We start from the raw sequence: 17,406 nt of genomic DNA, 5'->3' as shown, positions 1-17,406 counted from the left end.
ACTTCTTGCCTTTAGAGGAGGACTCGTACTTGACCTCCGCGACATTAGTTGGTGTTCGCGTTAGATGCTCCCCTACGGGGCGAGTCAGTCCTGCTTTTCTTGGGCAGAGAACTGCCTATTAGAACTTTGAAAACTTTCATCTTTGGGGAAAAGGGTGGGGTGCACTCAACAGTTCAGTTTCGAAGTGCATTTGGGGCAAAAGCTTGGAAAAAGTACCAATTCCTTTGTTACATGCCCTGCAGCTTCCCAGCCCCCTTCACCCTGCGCTTCGAGTTTTGCATACTTTAATAGTAATAGCCTTAATTCAGCTGGTAAAAGCTGACTGTGTTGAGTTAGAGAGTATTAGTACAACGGAATGTGTAATCTGGATAAACAGTTTGCGTGGTTAATATTGTCAGCTCTCTAATTTAACTGTACAGATGGTTTAAGTGTCGCGCTGTATGGATTGTTTTAGGCAATTCCACTGGCTAATAGGATCCTCAGCCGAGCCCTCGGATGTTTTGTTTTAAATCAGCTTTAATATTCTCTCAGTTTCCCTGAAACACCAGGGAGAGGAGCCGCTCTATTTACATTTAGTGCATGTGCATCTAGTGGCTTCGGTAGACATCTGCCAATCAACGGACGTCATTCTGCAAATCCACCTAGACGCCTGCATGCCCTCTTCCTACTGGAGGATAGAGTTGTTCAGCTAAGTAAATGCCTTGAAATGAATTTGGTGATTTTTAACGGGCAGCAGCTTGTGATGGGGGAATAGGAGTGGTCGCTTCGAAGGCTGGGTGTATTCCTTCTTCTAAGAAAGGCTTTTTGAAATTGGCATTGAGCAAAAACAGTGACCCCTCACCTAAAAAATAAAATAGGCTGGTAGTGCTATTTGTAAACCTCATTCAGATGTTGTTTACATTTTTAAAAACCACATAGAAATGGGTTATGATAAAGGGGTATACTTTTAGGCTAGAAAATGTTTAACTTTAGCAGCTTGGAAATGAGATGTTGAAGGACAAACATTCGGTTGCATAAGTTGTATCTTTATGGCTGCAGCCTGGTCAATTGGAGTAGCTTAAACTGAACTGAACTGAACTGAAACTCCTTTGAGTTGGGGGGAAAGAGTTTTGAGCATACCAGAATTGACAGGAATCTGTAATGTAAATAGGAAAGGGGTTTATTATTTTACCTTCTATGAAATATACTGAAGCTGGTAAAAGTTGGGATGGTTTCACAGAACATTGTAATAATTTATGCCCTAAAATTGTATTATCGCTGTGGGAAATAAAGAAACATCCTTGAGGGGTTTCTTTGTATTTTTGAAATATTTCAGTTATTCAGTAGTTTCACTACTAACTGAAACATTAGTATTTAAACATATTTAAAAGAAACTTCTGTCAGTTAAAACTTTATTTTGGAATGCTTTGAATGACTATTTACTGAATGAAAATGGTTGCACTAATGGCCCTTTAATATATATATTTTTCTTCTGAAAATTCCTTTGCCACAGCTGAATGTCCTTTGGTAGAAAATTGGTCCTGGTATAGCATTTGAGACCTTGACCTTAGCAACTCTTGGCTGGTGCTTGTTTACTACAGCTGCAGCCTATGTGTGTACAGAAAGGGAGGGACTGCAAACACTGAAGCGCTCTTTCCCCAGGCCGAGGGAAAAACAAATCAGGATGCTTGACAGTCTTTCCAAAGAGCACCCATCAGGCATGTAATAGTGTTAGTGTTCTGGTCATTTAAAAAAAATATATGTTCCTGGGGAATTACTTCCCAGCCTCCTGGGACAGGTAAACATTCTCTTCGGCAGACTCAGAGTGGGTCTTAGATGTCATATCCTGAAGCAGGCTGCTATCAACGTAATGAAATAATTTAGTCTTAAATGCAGGTGTGTTTTCTAAGATGACATAAGGGGTTAGGCCTTTAGGCCTGTATGGCAGCATTTTGAACTCAGGCCCGTGTTGGTTAATCTGGAGTGTTGAGTATCTTGAACAGTGAAGTGATACTGCTAGCTAGATGAGCGTGTAAACGTCTTGGACATTTTCATGGTGGTACAACATGGAATGTGTGGAATTTCATGTTTGTGCAAATTAACATGAGGTTAATCACATTAAATTGGGGGGTGTCAAATGGTTTCTTTATATCATGAGAGTAACAGTTATCTTCGTGTCAACTTCATAAATCTAGCGGTAGATGATTTAATCATGTATTAATGCAAAATAGTTTGTAATCCACTAGAAATGGCACAAACTTATTTGAAAAGTTATTCTTTCTTTGAATAACTTTTCTTACTTGTGCTTCCATGTTGATTAATGAACACGAGCTAAATATTCCAGAAGAGTTTTGTTCAGAATTTACACCATGATTATCTTTTTTTTTTAAGAACACAACTTTCATTTTTGTAAATAATTCCTAAAATAGGTTGCTGTGGCTTACCTTTATCATTTATTTACATTTTGAAAATCCCATAGGGTACTATAGTGGAAATTTCTGTATTTTTGCCCAGTGTTCATTTATTTTCCATTTTAAAATTTATGTTTGTTTTTTCAGCCGACAAATTACGTGCGCCTTTCCATCCTAAGTATGGACAAAATGTAAGAGTAAAAATATTAAGATTAAATCACTGGCAGCACCCTATAACCACAGCCTTAACTCATCTACCACAACCAGGGCTCTCAAAATCAAAACGCAAGTAAACAGATGGGCCTTCCCCTGTGCCCAGAAGGGCAGTAGCCTTAGGCTCTGTGAGACCTGCTTGGTTTCTAGGTCCCAAGCCCTTCCAGAGATCTGTCTGACTTCAGCTGGCCAGAATTCATTGTCAGGGCCTAGACCGGCCACACCCCATCTGATGTCAGCTTTTGAGTTTTTGCGGTAGGGAACACATGCTGTGGATTAAATGGTTACTTTCTCTATATATTCTCAGTAATTATGTTACAAAAGGATTTTTCGGTTTAGGGTGTTTATTGTCATAAAAGTGGCTACTTGAGTAGTCCTGTTGCCCCATAAAAATTTGTTTTGGTCTGTCAGTAGATTACAGGATACTCAGAATTCTCAGAGATGGTCTTTCTTGTGTCTTTTTTTTTTTTTTTTAACTCAAAGTCATACTTTTCTTCTGTGGCTCATTTGATGGTGTATATTTTTGAATATTTATTAAAAGCAGTTTTGGGGCTGGTCCAAACAGCATTGCTGTTTAGGTACAGATGGAGCAGTAGAAAGCCCTTGCTGCTTTATTGCTGTGTAGAAGATGAAAAAATTATAGAGCTTTGAGAAAGTTTTCCCACCCCCATCAGAGGCAATAGAAGCTGCCACTGTTACAATTTGCTGCCCTTCACATCCAGGAATTGTGTTTTATATGCTCCATTCACCGTATATATATATGGCTTTTCACAATAATTGCTGGCATGATGTGTATATATGTAGTATATATAACTGTAGTCTATTTTAGGTACGTACATATGTATATATATGTGTATATATAGTATTTATATTTATGAATGTGAGTTTTTATAGTCTCTAGTTATATTGGTATATACCCCATATATAAACTGTATATATTATGACCACGAATTATGGTAAAAAGCCCTCTTCCCACTTATATATAAAAAAAAGAAAAACAGGCAAACTTTTGTTTTGTTTTTTCAAATTCTGTATTGGGGGATACTACTTTTGCTTAAGTTTAACAAGCCAACTTATAACAAAACATGAAAACAACCCTGCCCCAAAGAAAACAAAGCAACTGACTTAAATGACAAGGAAGGTAAATGATTATAAAGCACCAGATAAATAACTGTAAAGGAAACCTTCATTCATTTCAGAATTGGGTGTCTGCTCAGATTATACATCCTGGAATCAGGACTGATTTAAGTGGCAGAGATACTGCAGCTTGAGTGTTGCTCTCTCAGTTACTAACTCTGGATGACCTTGATTACATTTTTTAACTCTTTCAAGCCTGTAAAATGGGAAAGACAGCATGCAAGTTTACAGGGTGGTGGTGAGGGTAAGACGAAATAGTGTAGGTAAAAATCACTGTATAAACCTCAGGAACTGTGTGACAAGTGATTTGACAGAAAAATCTCTCCCTCCCCAGCCCCCATCCCCTGCCCTAAAAGGGACGAACTTTCCAGTCCCTCAAAGTGAGCATATAAATTACACTTATGGAGAAGGAATTTCCGAGTGTGGGTAGAAAACTTCTGGCAGTCAAAGGTCATGAATTCCATTCCTGTCTCACCAGAGATTTGCTCTATGACCTTGAGAAAGTCACTCTTAAAAAGTTTCTATGTAGCTGATATAAAAGTTACTGACTGTTAATATTTATATAATGCAGGTGAAGCATCTGAGCTTTTTCAAAGGAAGATACATGAAAATAGTTTCTGTGATCATTTATAAAAAGTAGAAAATAAAGATCAACAAGGATTATTTAGAGATTATAAACCTCCGGGCTACTTCTTCAGTGAGTGAATTGAAACCTCTATCAACTGGTCATTAGAAATGCCCTTAGTTTTTTTTTTTTTTTAATGGAATCATTAAATTTGTGCTGTTGTACTATAATTTAGAACCATCTATTGAACTGCAGATCCCCAGTTAAGCCAGGATTCTGTTGATTAAGCTATGTCTGATTTATGGTTGAGTCTCTTGGTTAGACTCAAACATTGTTGCAATACAGCATATGCACAATAAAGAAAGGTAGTGATGGGGATCTTAAATGGGTATTTGAAAATATACTGCCACACATTTTCTTTTATCTGTGCACATTTTTCTGCTGTGTGTACTTTTTTTAAACACACACATTTTGGAGAAAATTAAGAGCAATAATAATTTACATAGTTTTTCACCGGCTACATTTTCTCTAATTAAGAAACACAAGTTTTTTCACACTCTTTGCTCTTAGACTCAAAAGTAGCTCATCAATATAACTCTTTCTGTGTCACACATACACCTTGCCCACCTCCTGTTCATGTTACAACTATCACTGTAAACATCACTTTCTGTGATAAACATCATTTATCATCCCTTGCTTGTAGAATACACTGGGTTCTAGGCTGTAATCTCTGGCTCCATAGCATACGATATTCCTTCTGATGTAATTGCTCCTTGATTTGTCTTGTCGCTTCCCAGTAATAAGCCCCTTGAGAGCAGGAAATGAATCTTCTTCATAGTTCCTTTCTTGGCTTCGAACATAGTGACTGATCATATAGTGCTAAAAAAGTACTTACTAAAGAAACTAATTGAGAACTGTCCATATGACTGTCCTTTTAGTAACCAAGTGCCAAATATCATGGTCATTTCCTATCTATATCTTTTCATTTCCAGTAAATGTATTCACCTCTGTTAGCCATTCCACAGATCACTGCATTTTTCTGAACTTTTTCCTCCTTGTAGTGGAGTTAACTAATGCTGAATTGAAAACCTTAAGCAACCCAGTTTCTAGCCATCTATGTGGGCAGGTTGGTTCTTCACGTCTTAGTTCACTCATTGATAAAAACAAAAACAAGAATATGTAATGTCAACATTGCGGGATGTTTTTGAGGGTCAAAATTGTGGTAATGCCTGCAAAACCTCCAATATGTAGAACCTTGTACGTATTTTGTTGTAGTTGTCACTAAATCACGTCTGACTCTTTGCAACCCTGTGGACTACAGCATGCCAGGCTTCCCTGTCCTTCACTATCTCCTGGAGTTTACTCAAGACTCATGTCCAGTGAGTCATTGATGCCATCCGTCCCTCTCATTCTCTGTCTCCCCTTCTCCTCCTGCCCTCTGTCTTTCCTTGCATCAGGATCTTTTTTTTCAATAAGTCGGCTCTTCTCATCAGGTTGCCAAAGTATAGGAGCTTCAGCATCAGTCCTTCCAGTGAATATTCAGTGTTGATTTCTTTGAGGATTGACTGGTTTGATCTCCTTGCTGTCCAAGGATGTCAGGAGTCTTCTCTAGTTCTGCAGTTCGAAAGCATCAGTTCTTTGGCATATTTAGTGCTCAGTAAATATTAGTCTGCTCAAAAGGTACCAACTTCCAATTATAAGATTAGTAGTTCTAGGGATGTAACATGCAACATATTAAATACAGTCAACACTGATGTATGTTATATACAAAAGTTGTTAAGAGTAAATCCTAAGTTCCTACCACATCACAGAATTTTCTTATAGTTTTGTATTTATATGAAATGTGGGATGTTTACTAAATTTACTGTGGTAATCATTTTATGATATATGTTACACTTTAAATTTCTACAGTGTTATATATCAATTATATCTCAATAAAACTGGAAGAAAAAAAATTTACTCTCTTCCAGTATATTGATTCCTCTCTTAAAGGCAGCTGTTGACAAAATAACCGCTCTGTAGTGTGCGACTGCTACAATGCAGAAATTAGGCACTGTGCTTTTCCAGTCTTAGGTTACTTAATATGTACTTTTTAGTAACCAGGCATGTATAGTTGACTTTCAAATAATTGCCACTTGGAATACTACATGTGGAGACCCCTAAACTGCCTTTTGTACAGTGGATTTTGACTTAGGAACATCAGTTCATGGAGGCATCTTTTAGCTCTTGTAAGATGGGGCTGTCTGCCAAGTAGTAGTCTGCCCCCTCCTGCCAGCCATGATTTTGCTGTTTGTGATAATAATTTCAAATTTGAGAATGTTGCTGCTCTTTGCCTTTCATTAACAAACTGAGTAGAAAAAAGGGAAAATGAAATTCCTGCTTCAGGTTGTGAGAAGACCGAACCAAGTGTCAGTCGCTGTGACTGTCCTTTCAGTAGCTAAGTGTCAGATATCATGGTCATTTCTTATTTGTGCCTTTTCATCTCTAATAAATATATTCACTTCTTTTAACCATTTCCCAAGTCACTATATTTTCCTGAATTTTTTTTTTTTCTGCTTATGAAGAGAAGCCCAGTTGAGACAAAGAAATCATTAGGTGTGCTGAAAATTGGTGAATCTTTATTGAAAATGTTTAATGGAGGTAAGCTAATAAATTGTAAAAAAAAAAAAAAATGCTAGAACATACAAAATGCTATGCATCTGTTTTTAATAACGCCATTTAAAAGATTGTGTATAATTACAGATTTTGTAATATTCCTTTGGGAAAGGGTGTCCTTTAAAATGTCAGTCTAAACCCTTAACTTATACATATTTGAGTTTTGTACAAGTTTGTCAGAGTACATTTATATTAGAAACATAAGCTTCCTTCCTTTATTTATTGAATATTCATTGAGTATGTATGCATGATATTATGGTTTCTGTTTTATAGATGTGGAAACTGATTTTCTGAGTCATGTCTTCATTGGCAATAGCCAGTTAGATTTAAGCAGAGATTTGAAGACTGGAAAACCTTTGAACTATCTTCTGTGTTATCCCTATCTCCCTTCAGTATTAAATATGCTATTCCAGTTAGTCTTACTGTAGAGAATTAGAGCACAAAAATGGGAGTCTTAGACAAATAGATGTTGTCTTTAGAGGCTGTTTTATTTTACTTGTAGATTAAGTTGATATACTTTTACTAGAATACATTTACTAGAATATCTACTTCAGTGTAGAAGCCAATTCTGTGTTTGCTGATGTATGTACTAAAACAAATGGAGACAATCCAAAGAAATTATTTTAGAAGGCAACTCTATAGAATGTTCCATAATGTTAATAGTAGACCAAGAAATTCTGGCCAGTATGCATTTCGTATTTGATAAAAGCTGAAAGCAGGAGGAGACGGGGACGACAGAGGATGAGATGGTTGGATGGCATCATCGACTCAATGGACGTGAGTTTGGGTGGACTCCGGGAGTTGGTGATGGACAGGGAGGCTTAGTGTGCTGTGGTTCGTGGGGTCACAAGGAGTTGGACATGACTGAGCGACTGAACTGAACTGAAAGCTATTAAAGTCAGAGACATAATAAAAGTACTAAAAATGTATTATCCATGTTAAAAATGCCTTACTTACTCATGTGACTTATGCTTATTTAGCTCCTACCATGTGTCTGGATTTATGTATGAAAGTGGGTAGGACATCATCAATTGCTTGAAAATCAAGTGAGGTAAGGCTTATGCAGATAATTATAATTCAGGGTAATTTGTGATACATGGATCAAGTGCTCTAAGATGTTTCAACAAAATGTAGGGGAGAAAAATTGCTCCAATTTGGGAAATCAAAGGTTTCAAGTTTTTAGTGGATATGTGGCAAAAGTCCTTCATGGAAAATGTTTACTTTATAGAAAAGAAAAAGCAAACCTGCCAGAGGAGAGCTGTTTTGGCATCTATGGTGATTTCACACCTCCTTTTCTGTTATCTTTTAGAGCTGATGGCTTTTGGTGTTTTGGCGAACCTCTATTTGCTGTATTACCAGAAAATTTTCTTTTCCAAAAAATAGATCCTGGGATATGCTTGGCTAGTATGCACACAGTGTTAACAGTGAATTTTTTTTTGATTCATTATTTATTATTATTTCTTGAAATTAAAAAAAAGTTATTTATTTTAATTGGTGGCTAATATTGTGGTGGTTTTTGTCGTACATCGACGTCAATCAGCCATGGGTGTACATGTGTCCCCCCGTCCTGAACCCCCCTTCTACCTCCCTCCCCACCCATGTTACAATGAATTTAGAGAAGGTTTATTTGGATAATAAAAATAATAATAATGATGGTTGATTAATAAAGTTAAAAAAATACAGTTTATATGAAGCTGTCTAATGAAATTTTTTTTCATATTGCTGAAGAGGTTTGATATATATTTTATTTATAAACGATGGGAATTTTAGCCTTGACTAAAAGCCTTAACATATAAGTATAAAATCTTTTTTTCTACCTAAGATCAATGAAAGGGAAAGCTTTAAAACTGATCAGTTTTACAGAAGGTCAGAGCCAGTTGAAGGGATATTTAGAAAGGAACTTTGTTAGAGAGGTTGAATATCTGAAGAGGGCTCTTCTGTGGAATGTGCATTAGCTTTTTTGCTGTAGGTATAAATACAAGACACTTAAGCAAACACATGAAATACTTCATTTTGAGAGATCATATAATAAGAAACAAATGAACTCTTAATGAGTCTATAAAGAGCATTGATGGAATTTTTATTGTACACTGAGCCGTCTATTGAGTACATTGGGACTATACCAAGGCTCTAGGCAGAAGCAGTTGTGTTATATGTATAAGTAGCTTTGTAATTAAGACAGTTTAGTAGAATACCTGAGAAGTAGGGGCCAGCAAAAAATTTGCTTAGTGCTTTGGGGTTCATAAAGTGGTTTTAGTTTCATCCTTACAATCCTGTAAAATAAGATTATGAATATAAAATAGCTTGAAGACAGCCAAGTAAAAACTAGAACCTTGATTTCCAGTACCAGTAAGATAATTTGTTTCCATTTCATTCCATTGCTGTCTTCCTACTTGATTTTAGTTTTAACCAGTGGACATTTGGGTAGTCTACATTGTATACAGAGGTGCTGCTGCTAATGTTTAGCTTAGATGGGCTATTCACTGAGTATAATTGGGTATAATTGGTTGAATTTTTATCTCCTTCTGAAGCATTTTTAAGGAGTATATCAAACTCCATATATAACAGCTTGGATAGATCAGCCCAGTTAATCTTAGACGAGACTAGGAATGCATTCATATTCTGAAGAAAGTTAGGGAGGTGGTTCATATCAGGGGTGATACTAGGTGCTGAGAATAGTTAGATAAATAAAACACGGGCTTTGTCCTAATGTATAGGTGGATTGGGGAAAATAGAAAGCACAGCTGAATCCAAAGGAAGGGCCATGCTAGTGTATCCTGCTTCAGTTTATTTTCTTCGCGTAGATCTTTTATGTGCCTAAAAATAATACCCTGGAGAATCTTAGGTTTCTGTTTTAGTCTCTTTTAAGTACTTTTAATATTAGCAGAAAACCTTTTTTTCCATTTAAACGTGATTTTCTAAGTTTTTTCTTTTTTCAAAAACTGTATATTGCACATCTATTATACGTAAAATGTTTATATACATTTTAAAGATATTCTTTAATGTTTACAACCAACTCAAAGCTAGATATTTATGGTATCTAAGTGTGAATTCTTTCTTTTTGACTAGTTTTTTGACGGATTACCACTTCAGCTCTATAGGAAATAAGCTTTGTAGAAATTCACTTGTTGAACAGTGTTTACAAATACATCTCTTTGTTAAAAGTAGGTACATGAGTGTGGAGACTTTAAACTTCATTTTATTTTGTATATTTTGAAAGCATGTAGTATTTTTATCAATAGCATTTTTGTCTTACTTATTACACAGTAATGGTACATCTTATAATCAGTGGATACAATGAAATACGGTAAATGTCCACTTGTTCATTTTTTTCTCCTGTTACACCATCAGCATGCTCTGTTAGGAATGAGGACATTCTCTTATAAAATTGTGATACTATTATTACATCTCAGAAAACAGTAACTCCATAATGTCACCTAATATCCAGTCTATATTCAACTTCTCCAATTGTCCAAAAATTTCTTTTACAGTTTTTTTTAATCCAGCATTTAATCACATTTCATTCATTGCAATTGACTAAAATTTTTATTACTATTGTGTACCATCTACTCAGTAGGGACAAATTTATTTTGTTTTAAACCTGCCCCTCCCTCCTTATCTTTTAAGGCATTGCTGTTCATTTTGTTTCATCCACTTTTTTGTTTTTATTTTATTTTTGGAGTATAATTACTTTACAGTGTTGTGTTGGTTTCTGCTGTATAACAGAGTGAACCAGCTATATGTATACATACGCCCTCTTCCTCTTGAGCCTCCCTCCCACCGCCCCCTTTCCACCCTTCTAAGTCGCCACAGGAAACCTAGCTGGCCTCCCTGGGCTATACAGTCGCTTCCCTCTAGCTATCTATTTTAAACCTGGTGGTGTATATATGTCAACCCTGTTCTTCCAGTTTCTCCCACCCTCTCCTTCCCCGACTGTGTCCACACTTCTGCTGTCTATGTCTGTGTGTCTATTCCTGTCTTGCAAATAGGTTCATCGGTACCATTTTTCTAGATTTCATATATATACATTAGTAGACAATATTTGTTTTTCTTGTTCTGACTTCACTGTGTATGAGAGACTCTAGGTCCATCTGCATCAGTACAAATCGCCCAATTGTGTTCCTTTTTATGACTGAGTAGTATTTCATTGTATATATGTACCACATCTTCATTATCCATTCATCTATTGATGGACATTTAGGTTGCTTCCACTGAAAAAACAGTAAAAACCACAAACACACGGAGGCTAAACAATATGCTACCAAAAGAACCAAGAGATCACTAAATTTCATTTTTACAGTGAACTCCTTTCTCTCTTTTTTACTTAGCTTCCCTTCTTCCTGTAGCCAACAGTAGGATTATATTCCCCCGTAACTCTTGTCATTAGAACTATTATGTGTCTTCATATTTATCTCCATATCCGTGTTACAAACACATATGTACACATGGTTTTTTGGTCACACTTAGAAAAAAGGTTTTTTTTTGGAGACCTTTTTTTCATGTAGTACTGCCTAAGGGAAATCCTCCCACTTAGCTGCAACAACTCTAACCTGTTAAAAGCAAAACAAAACTGTTGCCTATATTCTAAGGGATGGTTGTATAGTCTTTTTAACTGATAATTTACTAATGGGCAATACTTTGTTTCCAGTTTTTGCCATTAAAACCAATATTGTAATAAATGTATTACAGACCTATGGTATTGATTACCAGGGTGAGATTATTAATTCAAAATGTTGCCACATTACTTTGAGGAAAGGTTTTTTACCAGCAAAGCAGGGAAATACCCATTTCCTAAAACTCCATCAGCCAAAGTTGACACTTTCCTTCATTTATTATTTCCTGGTTTCTAGTGATCTGGAACAATTTTTCCTATGTGTGTAGGTAATTGGAATTCTTATTCTAAGAGTCGCCCTTTATTCCTTGTTCATTTTTCTATTTGGTTATTGTCCTTTTGTGGGAGTTACTTATATATTATGCCGGTTAACCTTTTGTCTGATACCTGCATTGCAGATAATATTTTTCCAAAAACTCATCTTTTGTCTCTTGTCTGTTTAAGAAGTAGCTTTTGGTATGTAACATTTTAAATTTTAATATCTTTTTTTCTGTGTTTCTCTGGTTTCCTGTTTTTGTCTCATGTTTTTAAAAGACTTTATCCACTGATAAAGTAGACCTATAATCTATACTTAGGTTTAATTTTTCATTCGACTTTCATCTTTAGTCCATTGGGAAGGTTTAGTTGCATGTATGGTATAAAAGGGGATGATGGGGGGTCCAGTTTTAATTATTTTCAGATGCATATTCAGTCCATTGTATCAGAACCATATTTAAGGTAATATATCTCTTTTCTCAGTCAATATAAATTCCACAGGGTTTTTTTTTTTTTTTTTTAAGAGATATCTTTCTGATATTGGTTTCTAGTTTAATTCCATGTTTTTCAGAGTATGTATGATTTTGAGTCTTTAGAAATTTGTTGAGATTTGTTTTATGGCTCAGAATGTGGTCTGTATTAGTGAAGGTGACGTGTAGTAAATAGTGGATCCTGTGTTGTTGGGTTGTGGAGTCTATGAATGTCTATTAGGTCTGTGTCAGTTTGGAAAGTTGGTGAACGTCCTTTCAGTCTTCTATATTGTTAACTGATCTTTCTATCTCCTTGTTCTGAAGAGTTTTAATTGTATTCTAACTCTTTGCAGTTCTGTAAGCTTTTGTTTATGTATTTTGAAGATCTGTTTTCAGGTGCAAACACTTTTAGGATTGTTACGTTTTCTCTGTGAATTGACCCCTACATTGTCATGTAATATCCCCATTTTTCTTTTGTACAGAACATCTGATTAAGTGTTACTGCTTTCAACTTTTATTCGGAATAATTTGCTCATTTGCATTAAACATTTTGATGTGATTGAGTTTCTCTACTACCTTGCTGTTTGTTTTCTGTTTGTCCCTCCTGTTCTTTGTTCTTATCCCTGTTTTGCCTTCTTTAGACTTGATAATTTTTTTAATATTCTGTTTTATCTCCTTTGTTGGCTTATTAGTTGCAGCTCTTTGTTTTATATTTTTTATGTGTGGTTACTTTAGGGTTTACAGTATGCATCATTAAGTTTTCACATTTCCTGTATGATGTCAGAATCGCAGTGTTATACCACCATTTTTTCCTCTCTCATTGTTTATTTTCTTAATATTTTTACTTATACATGTTATAAAACTATTTTAAAAATAGTTTAATTATAAAACCTCTGATAGTTTCAACATCTCTGCCATCTCAGGGTCTGATTATGGTGATAGCTTTATCCCTTGACATTATCTTTCCTTGCTTTGTTTTGGTGTCTTGTAATTTTTGATTGGTTGCATGACATTATGTAAAACAAGAGTACAGAGTGAGGTAAATATTATGCTCAGACATGGATATGCCTCTTGTTCTGCGAGGTGTTACTGTCTGTTGATGGGGAGTGAGTTACTTTGTTCAGTTGATGTGTTGATTCACTGCTTTGTTGTTGCTAGTGAACAGTCATATGACCAGAGACTTCAAGGTCCTGCTGGAATGCATTGCTTTACCTGGTGACTTCTGTGAGACATGGAGTGGGTTTTTCTTCTCAGTGTTCTGGTATACCCTCAACTTTCCACCAGTTCTGAACTCCGGTGACACAAGGGATCATTTTCTGGGCTTTTTGCCTCTGTCTTGCCAGTAGTCTAGGGCATCCCACGTAGCTCAGTTGGTAAAGAATCCACCTGCAATGCAGGAGACCCTGGTTCAATTCCTGGGTCGGGAAGATCCGCTGGAGAAGGGATAGGCTACCCACTCCAGTATTCTTGGGCTTCCCTTGTGGCTCAGCTGGTAAAGAATCCACCTGTAATGTGGTAGACCTAGGTTCCATCCCTGGATTGGGAAGATCCCCTGGAGAAGGGAAAGGCTACCCACTCCAGTATTCTGGCTTGGAGAATTCCATGGACTGCAGTTGCATGGGTTGCAGAGTTGGACACAACTGAGTGATTTTCACTTTCACTTTGGCAGCAGTCTGGGTGAAGTTGTGAATGGATAAGTATGTGGGGGGGTCTCAGTTTCCCCATACCAGCTACAGTTTTGGTCTGGCCTGGATGACTGAATCTGAGCTGAGATTTTGTTTGCATGTGTATCCCTTTCTCTTTGTGGTAGGTTTTTGTGCCTACGAGTTCTGTATCAATTATGGCTGATATGTTATTTACATCACTGTAGAATTCTGAGCTTGTGTGGGTTTCTTCCCTTATTTCAGAACCAGTTGAGTTTTAATCTAGTGTTCAGTGCAGAGCAGTTGTGTTCATGACTTCTATCTCTCGCCCAACAGCTGCTATTCTTTGAACCTGGAAAAAGTTTCCCAGTGGCAGGGAACTTCCTCCTCTAGCAGTAGTCCACTTTTTCCTGGAGGGAGCAGGAGTATTTACTGTCGTCTTTTCTGTGGCAGATGGCTTTTGCTTAATTTGGTATCAGAGACTGGAATGAGGCCAGTTTTTATGATTGTGCCCCAGTGGTATTAGCTGATCTCTACCTGTATGTCATCACTTCCAAGGGTGGCTTTCTTAGGTCTCCTGTTCTTTTTCTAGTCTTTTGTGTTAGCACCTGGTGGAGGATTCTGCAGAAGAGTAGGTGAGTGGTTGTGGAGTATCCTTGCATCTGGGTCTTTCTGATACTAAGTGACTTTGTTAGCCCACATTCAGCTGTTAAACATTTATTATGTTTCTGGTGGTTTCCTACTGCTTAAAAATTAAAAGACAATTTGCAATTGAAGTTAAAAAAAAGTAACAAGATTTATCATTTTAACTATTTTTAAACGCACAGTTCAGTAATGTCAACTGTATTCACATTGTTATGCTGCATGCTTAGTCGCTCAGTCGTGTCTGGCTCTTATGACCCCATGGCCTGTAGCCTGCCAGGCTCCTCTGCCCATGGGGATTTTCCAGGCAAGGATACTGGAGTGGGTTTCCATTTCCTCCTCCAGTTATGCTGCACATCTCAAACATTTTCATCTTGCAGAACTGAAGCTCTGTACCCATCTAACAGAAACTCTCTATTACCCTCTCTTATGGGACCCTGGTAACCATCCTTCTGTTTTCTGTTTCTTATCGGCTTTTATGACTGTTCACTCTTTTTCCGTTATCATGGCCGAAGGCAATTCCTACTGTTTCTCTATGAAGAGGCAGTCCTATGAACTGAACCCAGTTCACCTAGTTACCTTGTGACTTAAATTTTTGGTGTCAAAATAATGAATTTGGAGAGGATTCATCTCACATAAGCATTTTCTTTCTTTACCTGTGTAGCTTCAGTTTGCTTTGATGTCATTCTTTGTTTTCTTTTACTTTGGTAATACCCACTAAACTGTGTGTGTATGTATAAAATATAGTAGTGGAAAATTTTTTCTTCTTTAGTTGACTGTTACAATGCATTGGAGGATTTAGGATTTACAGAGTCGGACACGACTGAAGTGACTTAGCAGCAGCAGCAGCAGTATTGACCTATTCTTGCATTAGGGAACAAACGCTTTTAAAAAATAATTTTTTACTTTTGTGCAACTTGATTCTATTTGATATCTAGGAAAGATATTTAGAATATATACAACTATATTCACACTGTGGTATACATCTATAGTATTTTTCTTGGTTCTGAATCAGAGTTTTGTATAATAATTTATGTACCCACAAAAATTAACTTAGAAAATATTCATGTTTTTCCATGAACTGTAATTGGAACGCTTTTAAAGGGTGATACTCCAGTGTGAACCATAGCCTTTCCCTCACCACCCCTCAGTGGTAGATACGTGATCTTTTTTTTCCAGTTTCTTCTGTTTATTTGTCCATTAATAAGTTTGCAGCTTCTTTTTGTATCAAAGTTTTGGCTATGAAAATTTCCATTTGCTCTTTAAAGCTATTTAATATTGAAATGCAATTGACATATATTACATTTATTAGTTTCAAGTGATTTGATGTGTGTGTGTGTGTGTCTGTATGTACGTAAGTGATTATCACAGTAAGCTTAGTTTGCATCTGTCACCATACATGGTTACAATTATTTTTTCTTGTGAAGGGAACCTTTAAGATTTACTCGCTTCAGTTCAGTTTGGTTGCTCAGTCATGTCCAACTCTTTGCGACCCCATGGACTGCACATACCAGGCCTCCCTGTCCATCACCAACTCGCGGAGTTTACTGAAACTCATCTCCATTGAGTTGGTGATGCCATCCAACCATCTCATCCTTTGTTGGCCCCTTTTCCTCCCGCCTTCAATCTTTTCCAACATCAGGGTTTTTACCAATGAGTCATTTCTTCACATCAGGTGGCCAAAGTATTGGAATTTGAGCTTCAGCATCAATCCTTCCAATGAATTTTCAGGACTGATTTGCTTTAGGGTGGACTGGATTGATCTCCCTGCTGTCCAAGGGACTCTCAAGAGTCTTCTCCAATACCACAGTTTAAAAGCATCAGTTCTTTGGCTCTCAGCTCTGTTTATAGTCCAGCTCTTAGATCCATACATGACTACTGGAAAAACCATAGTTTTGACTAGACAGACCTTTGTTGGCAAAGTAATGTCTCTGCTTTTTAATATGCTGTCTAGGTTGGTCATAGCTTTTCTACTGGGGAGCAATTGTCTTTTAATTTCATGGCTGCAATCACCATCTGCAGTGATTTTGGAGCCCAAAAAGTAGTCTGTTGCTGTTTCCTCTGTTTACCCATCTATTTGCCATGAAGTGATGGGGTTAGACGCCCATGATCTTAGTTTTCTGAATGTTGAGTTTTAAGCCAACTTTTTCACTCTCCTCTTTCACTTTCATCAAGAGGCTCTTTAATTCTTCTTCACTTTCTGCCATAAGAGTGGTGTCATTGGCATATCTGAGGTTATTGATATTTCTCCCTGCAATCTTGATTCCAGCTTGTGCTTCAGCCCAGCGTTTCTCATGATGTACTCTGCATATAAGTTAAATAAGCAGGATGACAATACACAGCCTTGACGAACTCCTGTCCCGATTTGGAACCAGTCTGTTTTTCCATGTCCAGTTCTAATTATTGCTTCCTGACCTGCATACATGTTTCTCAAGAGGCAGGTTAGGTGGTCTAGTATTTCCATCTGTTTCAGAATTTTCCACAGTTTATTGTGATCCACACAGTCAAAGGCTTGGGCATAGTCAATAAAGCAGAAATAGATATCTTTCTGGAACTTTCTTGCCTTTTCAATGATCCAGCAGATTTGGCAATTTGATCTCTGGTTCCTTTACCTTTTCTAAAACCAGCTTGAACATCTGGAAGTTCACAGTTTGTGTATTCCTGAAGCCTGGCTTGGAGAATTTTGAGCATTACTATTAACTATTAGCATGTGAGATGAGTGCAGTTGTGCAATAGTTTGAGCATTCTTTGGCATTGCCTTTCTTTGGGATTGGAATGAAAACTGACTTTTTCCAGTCCTGTGGCCACTGCTGAGTTTTCCAAG

The 17,406-nt window shown here is 36.9% G+C and overlaps 1 protein-coding gene across 8 annotated transcripts in view; it reads left to right on the top strand.

The window, feature by feature from the left end:
- KLF12 (KLF transcription factor 12) overlaps positions 1-17,406 on the top strand; it is a 536,618-nt gene that overhangs the window by 1,322 nt on the left and 517,890 nt on the right. The gene's annotated exons all lie outside the window — the stretch shown is intronic.

The sequence above is a fragment of the Bos javanicus genome, chromosome 12 (assembly GCF_032452875.1).
Source record: "Bos javanicus breed banteng chromosome 12, ARS-OSU_banteng_1.0, whole genome shotgun sequence".
Classification (NCBI taxonomy): domain Eukaryota; kingdom Metazoa; phylum Chordata; class Mammalia; order Artiodactyla; family Bovidae; genus Bos; species Bos javanicus.
The sequence above is the reverse complement of the archived record's forward strand: the minus strand, read 5'-3'. Positions and strand labels throughout refer to the sequence as shown.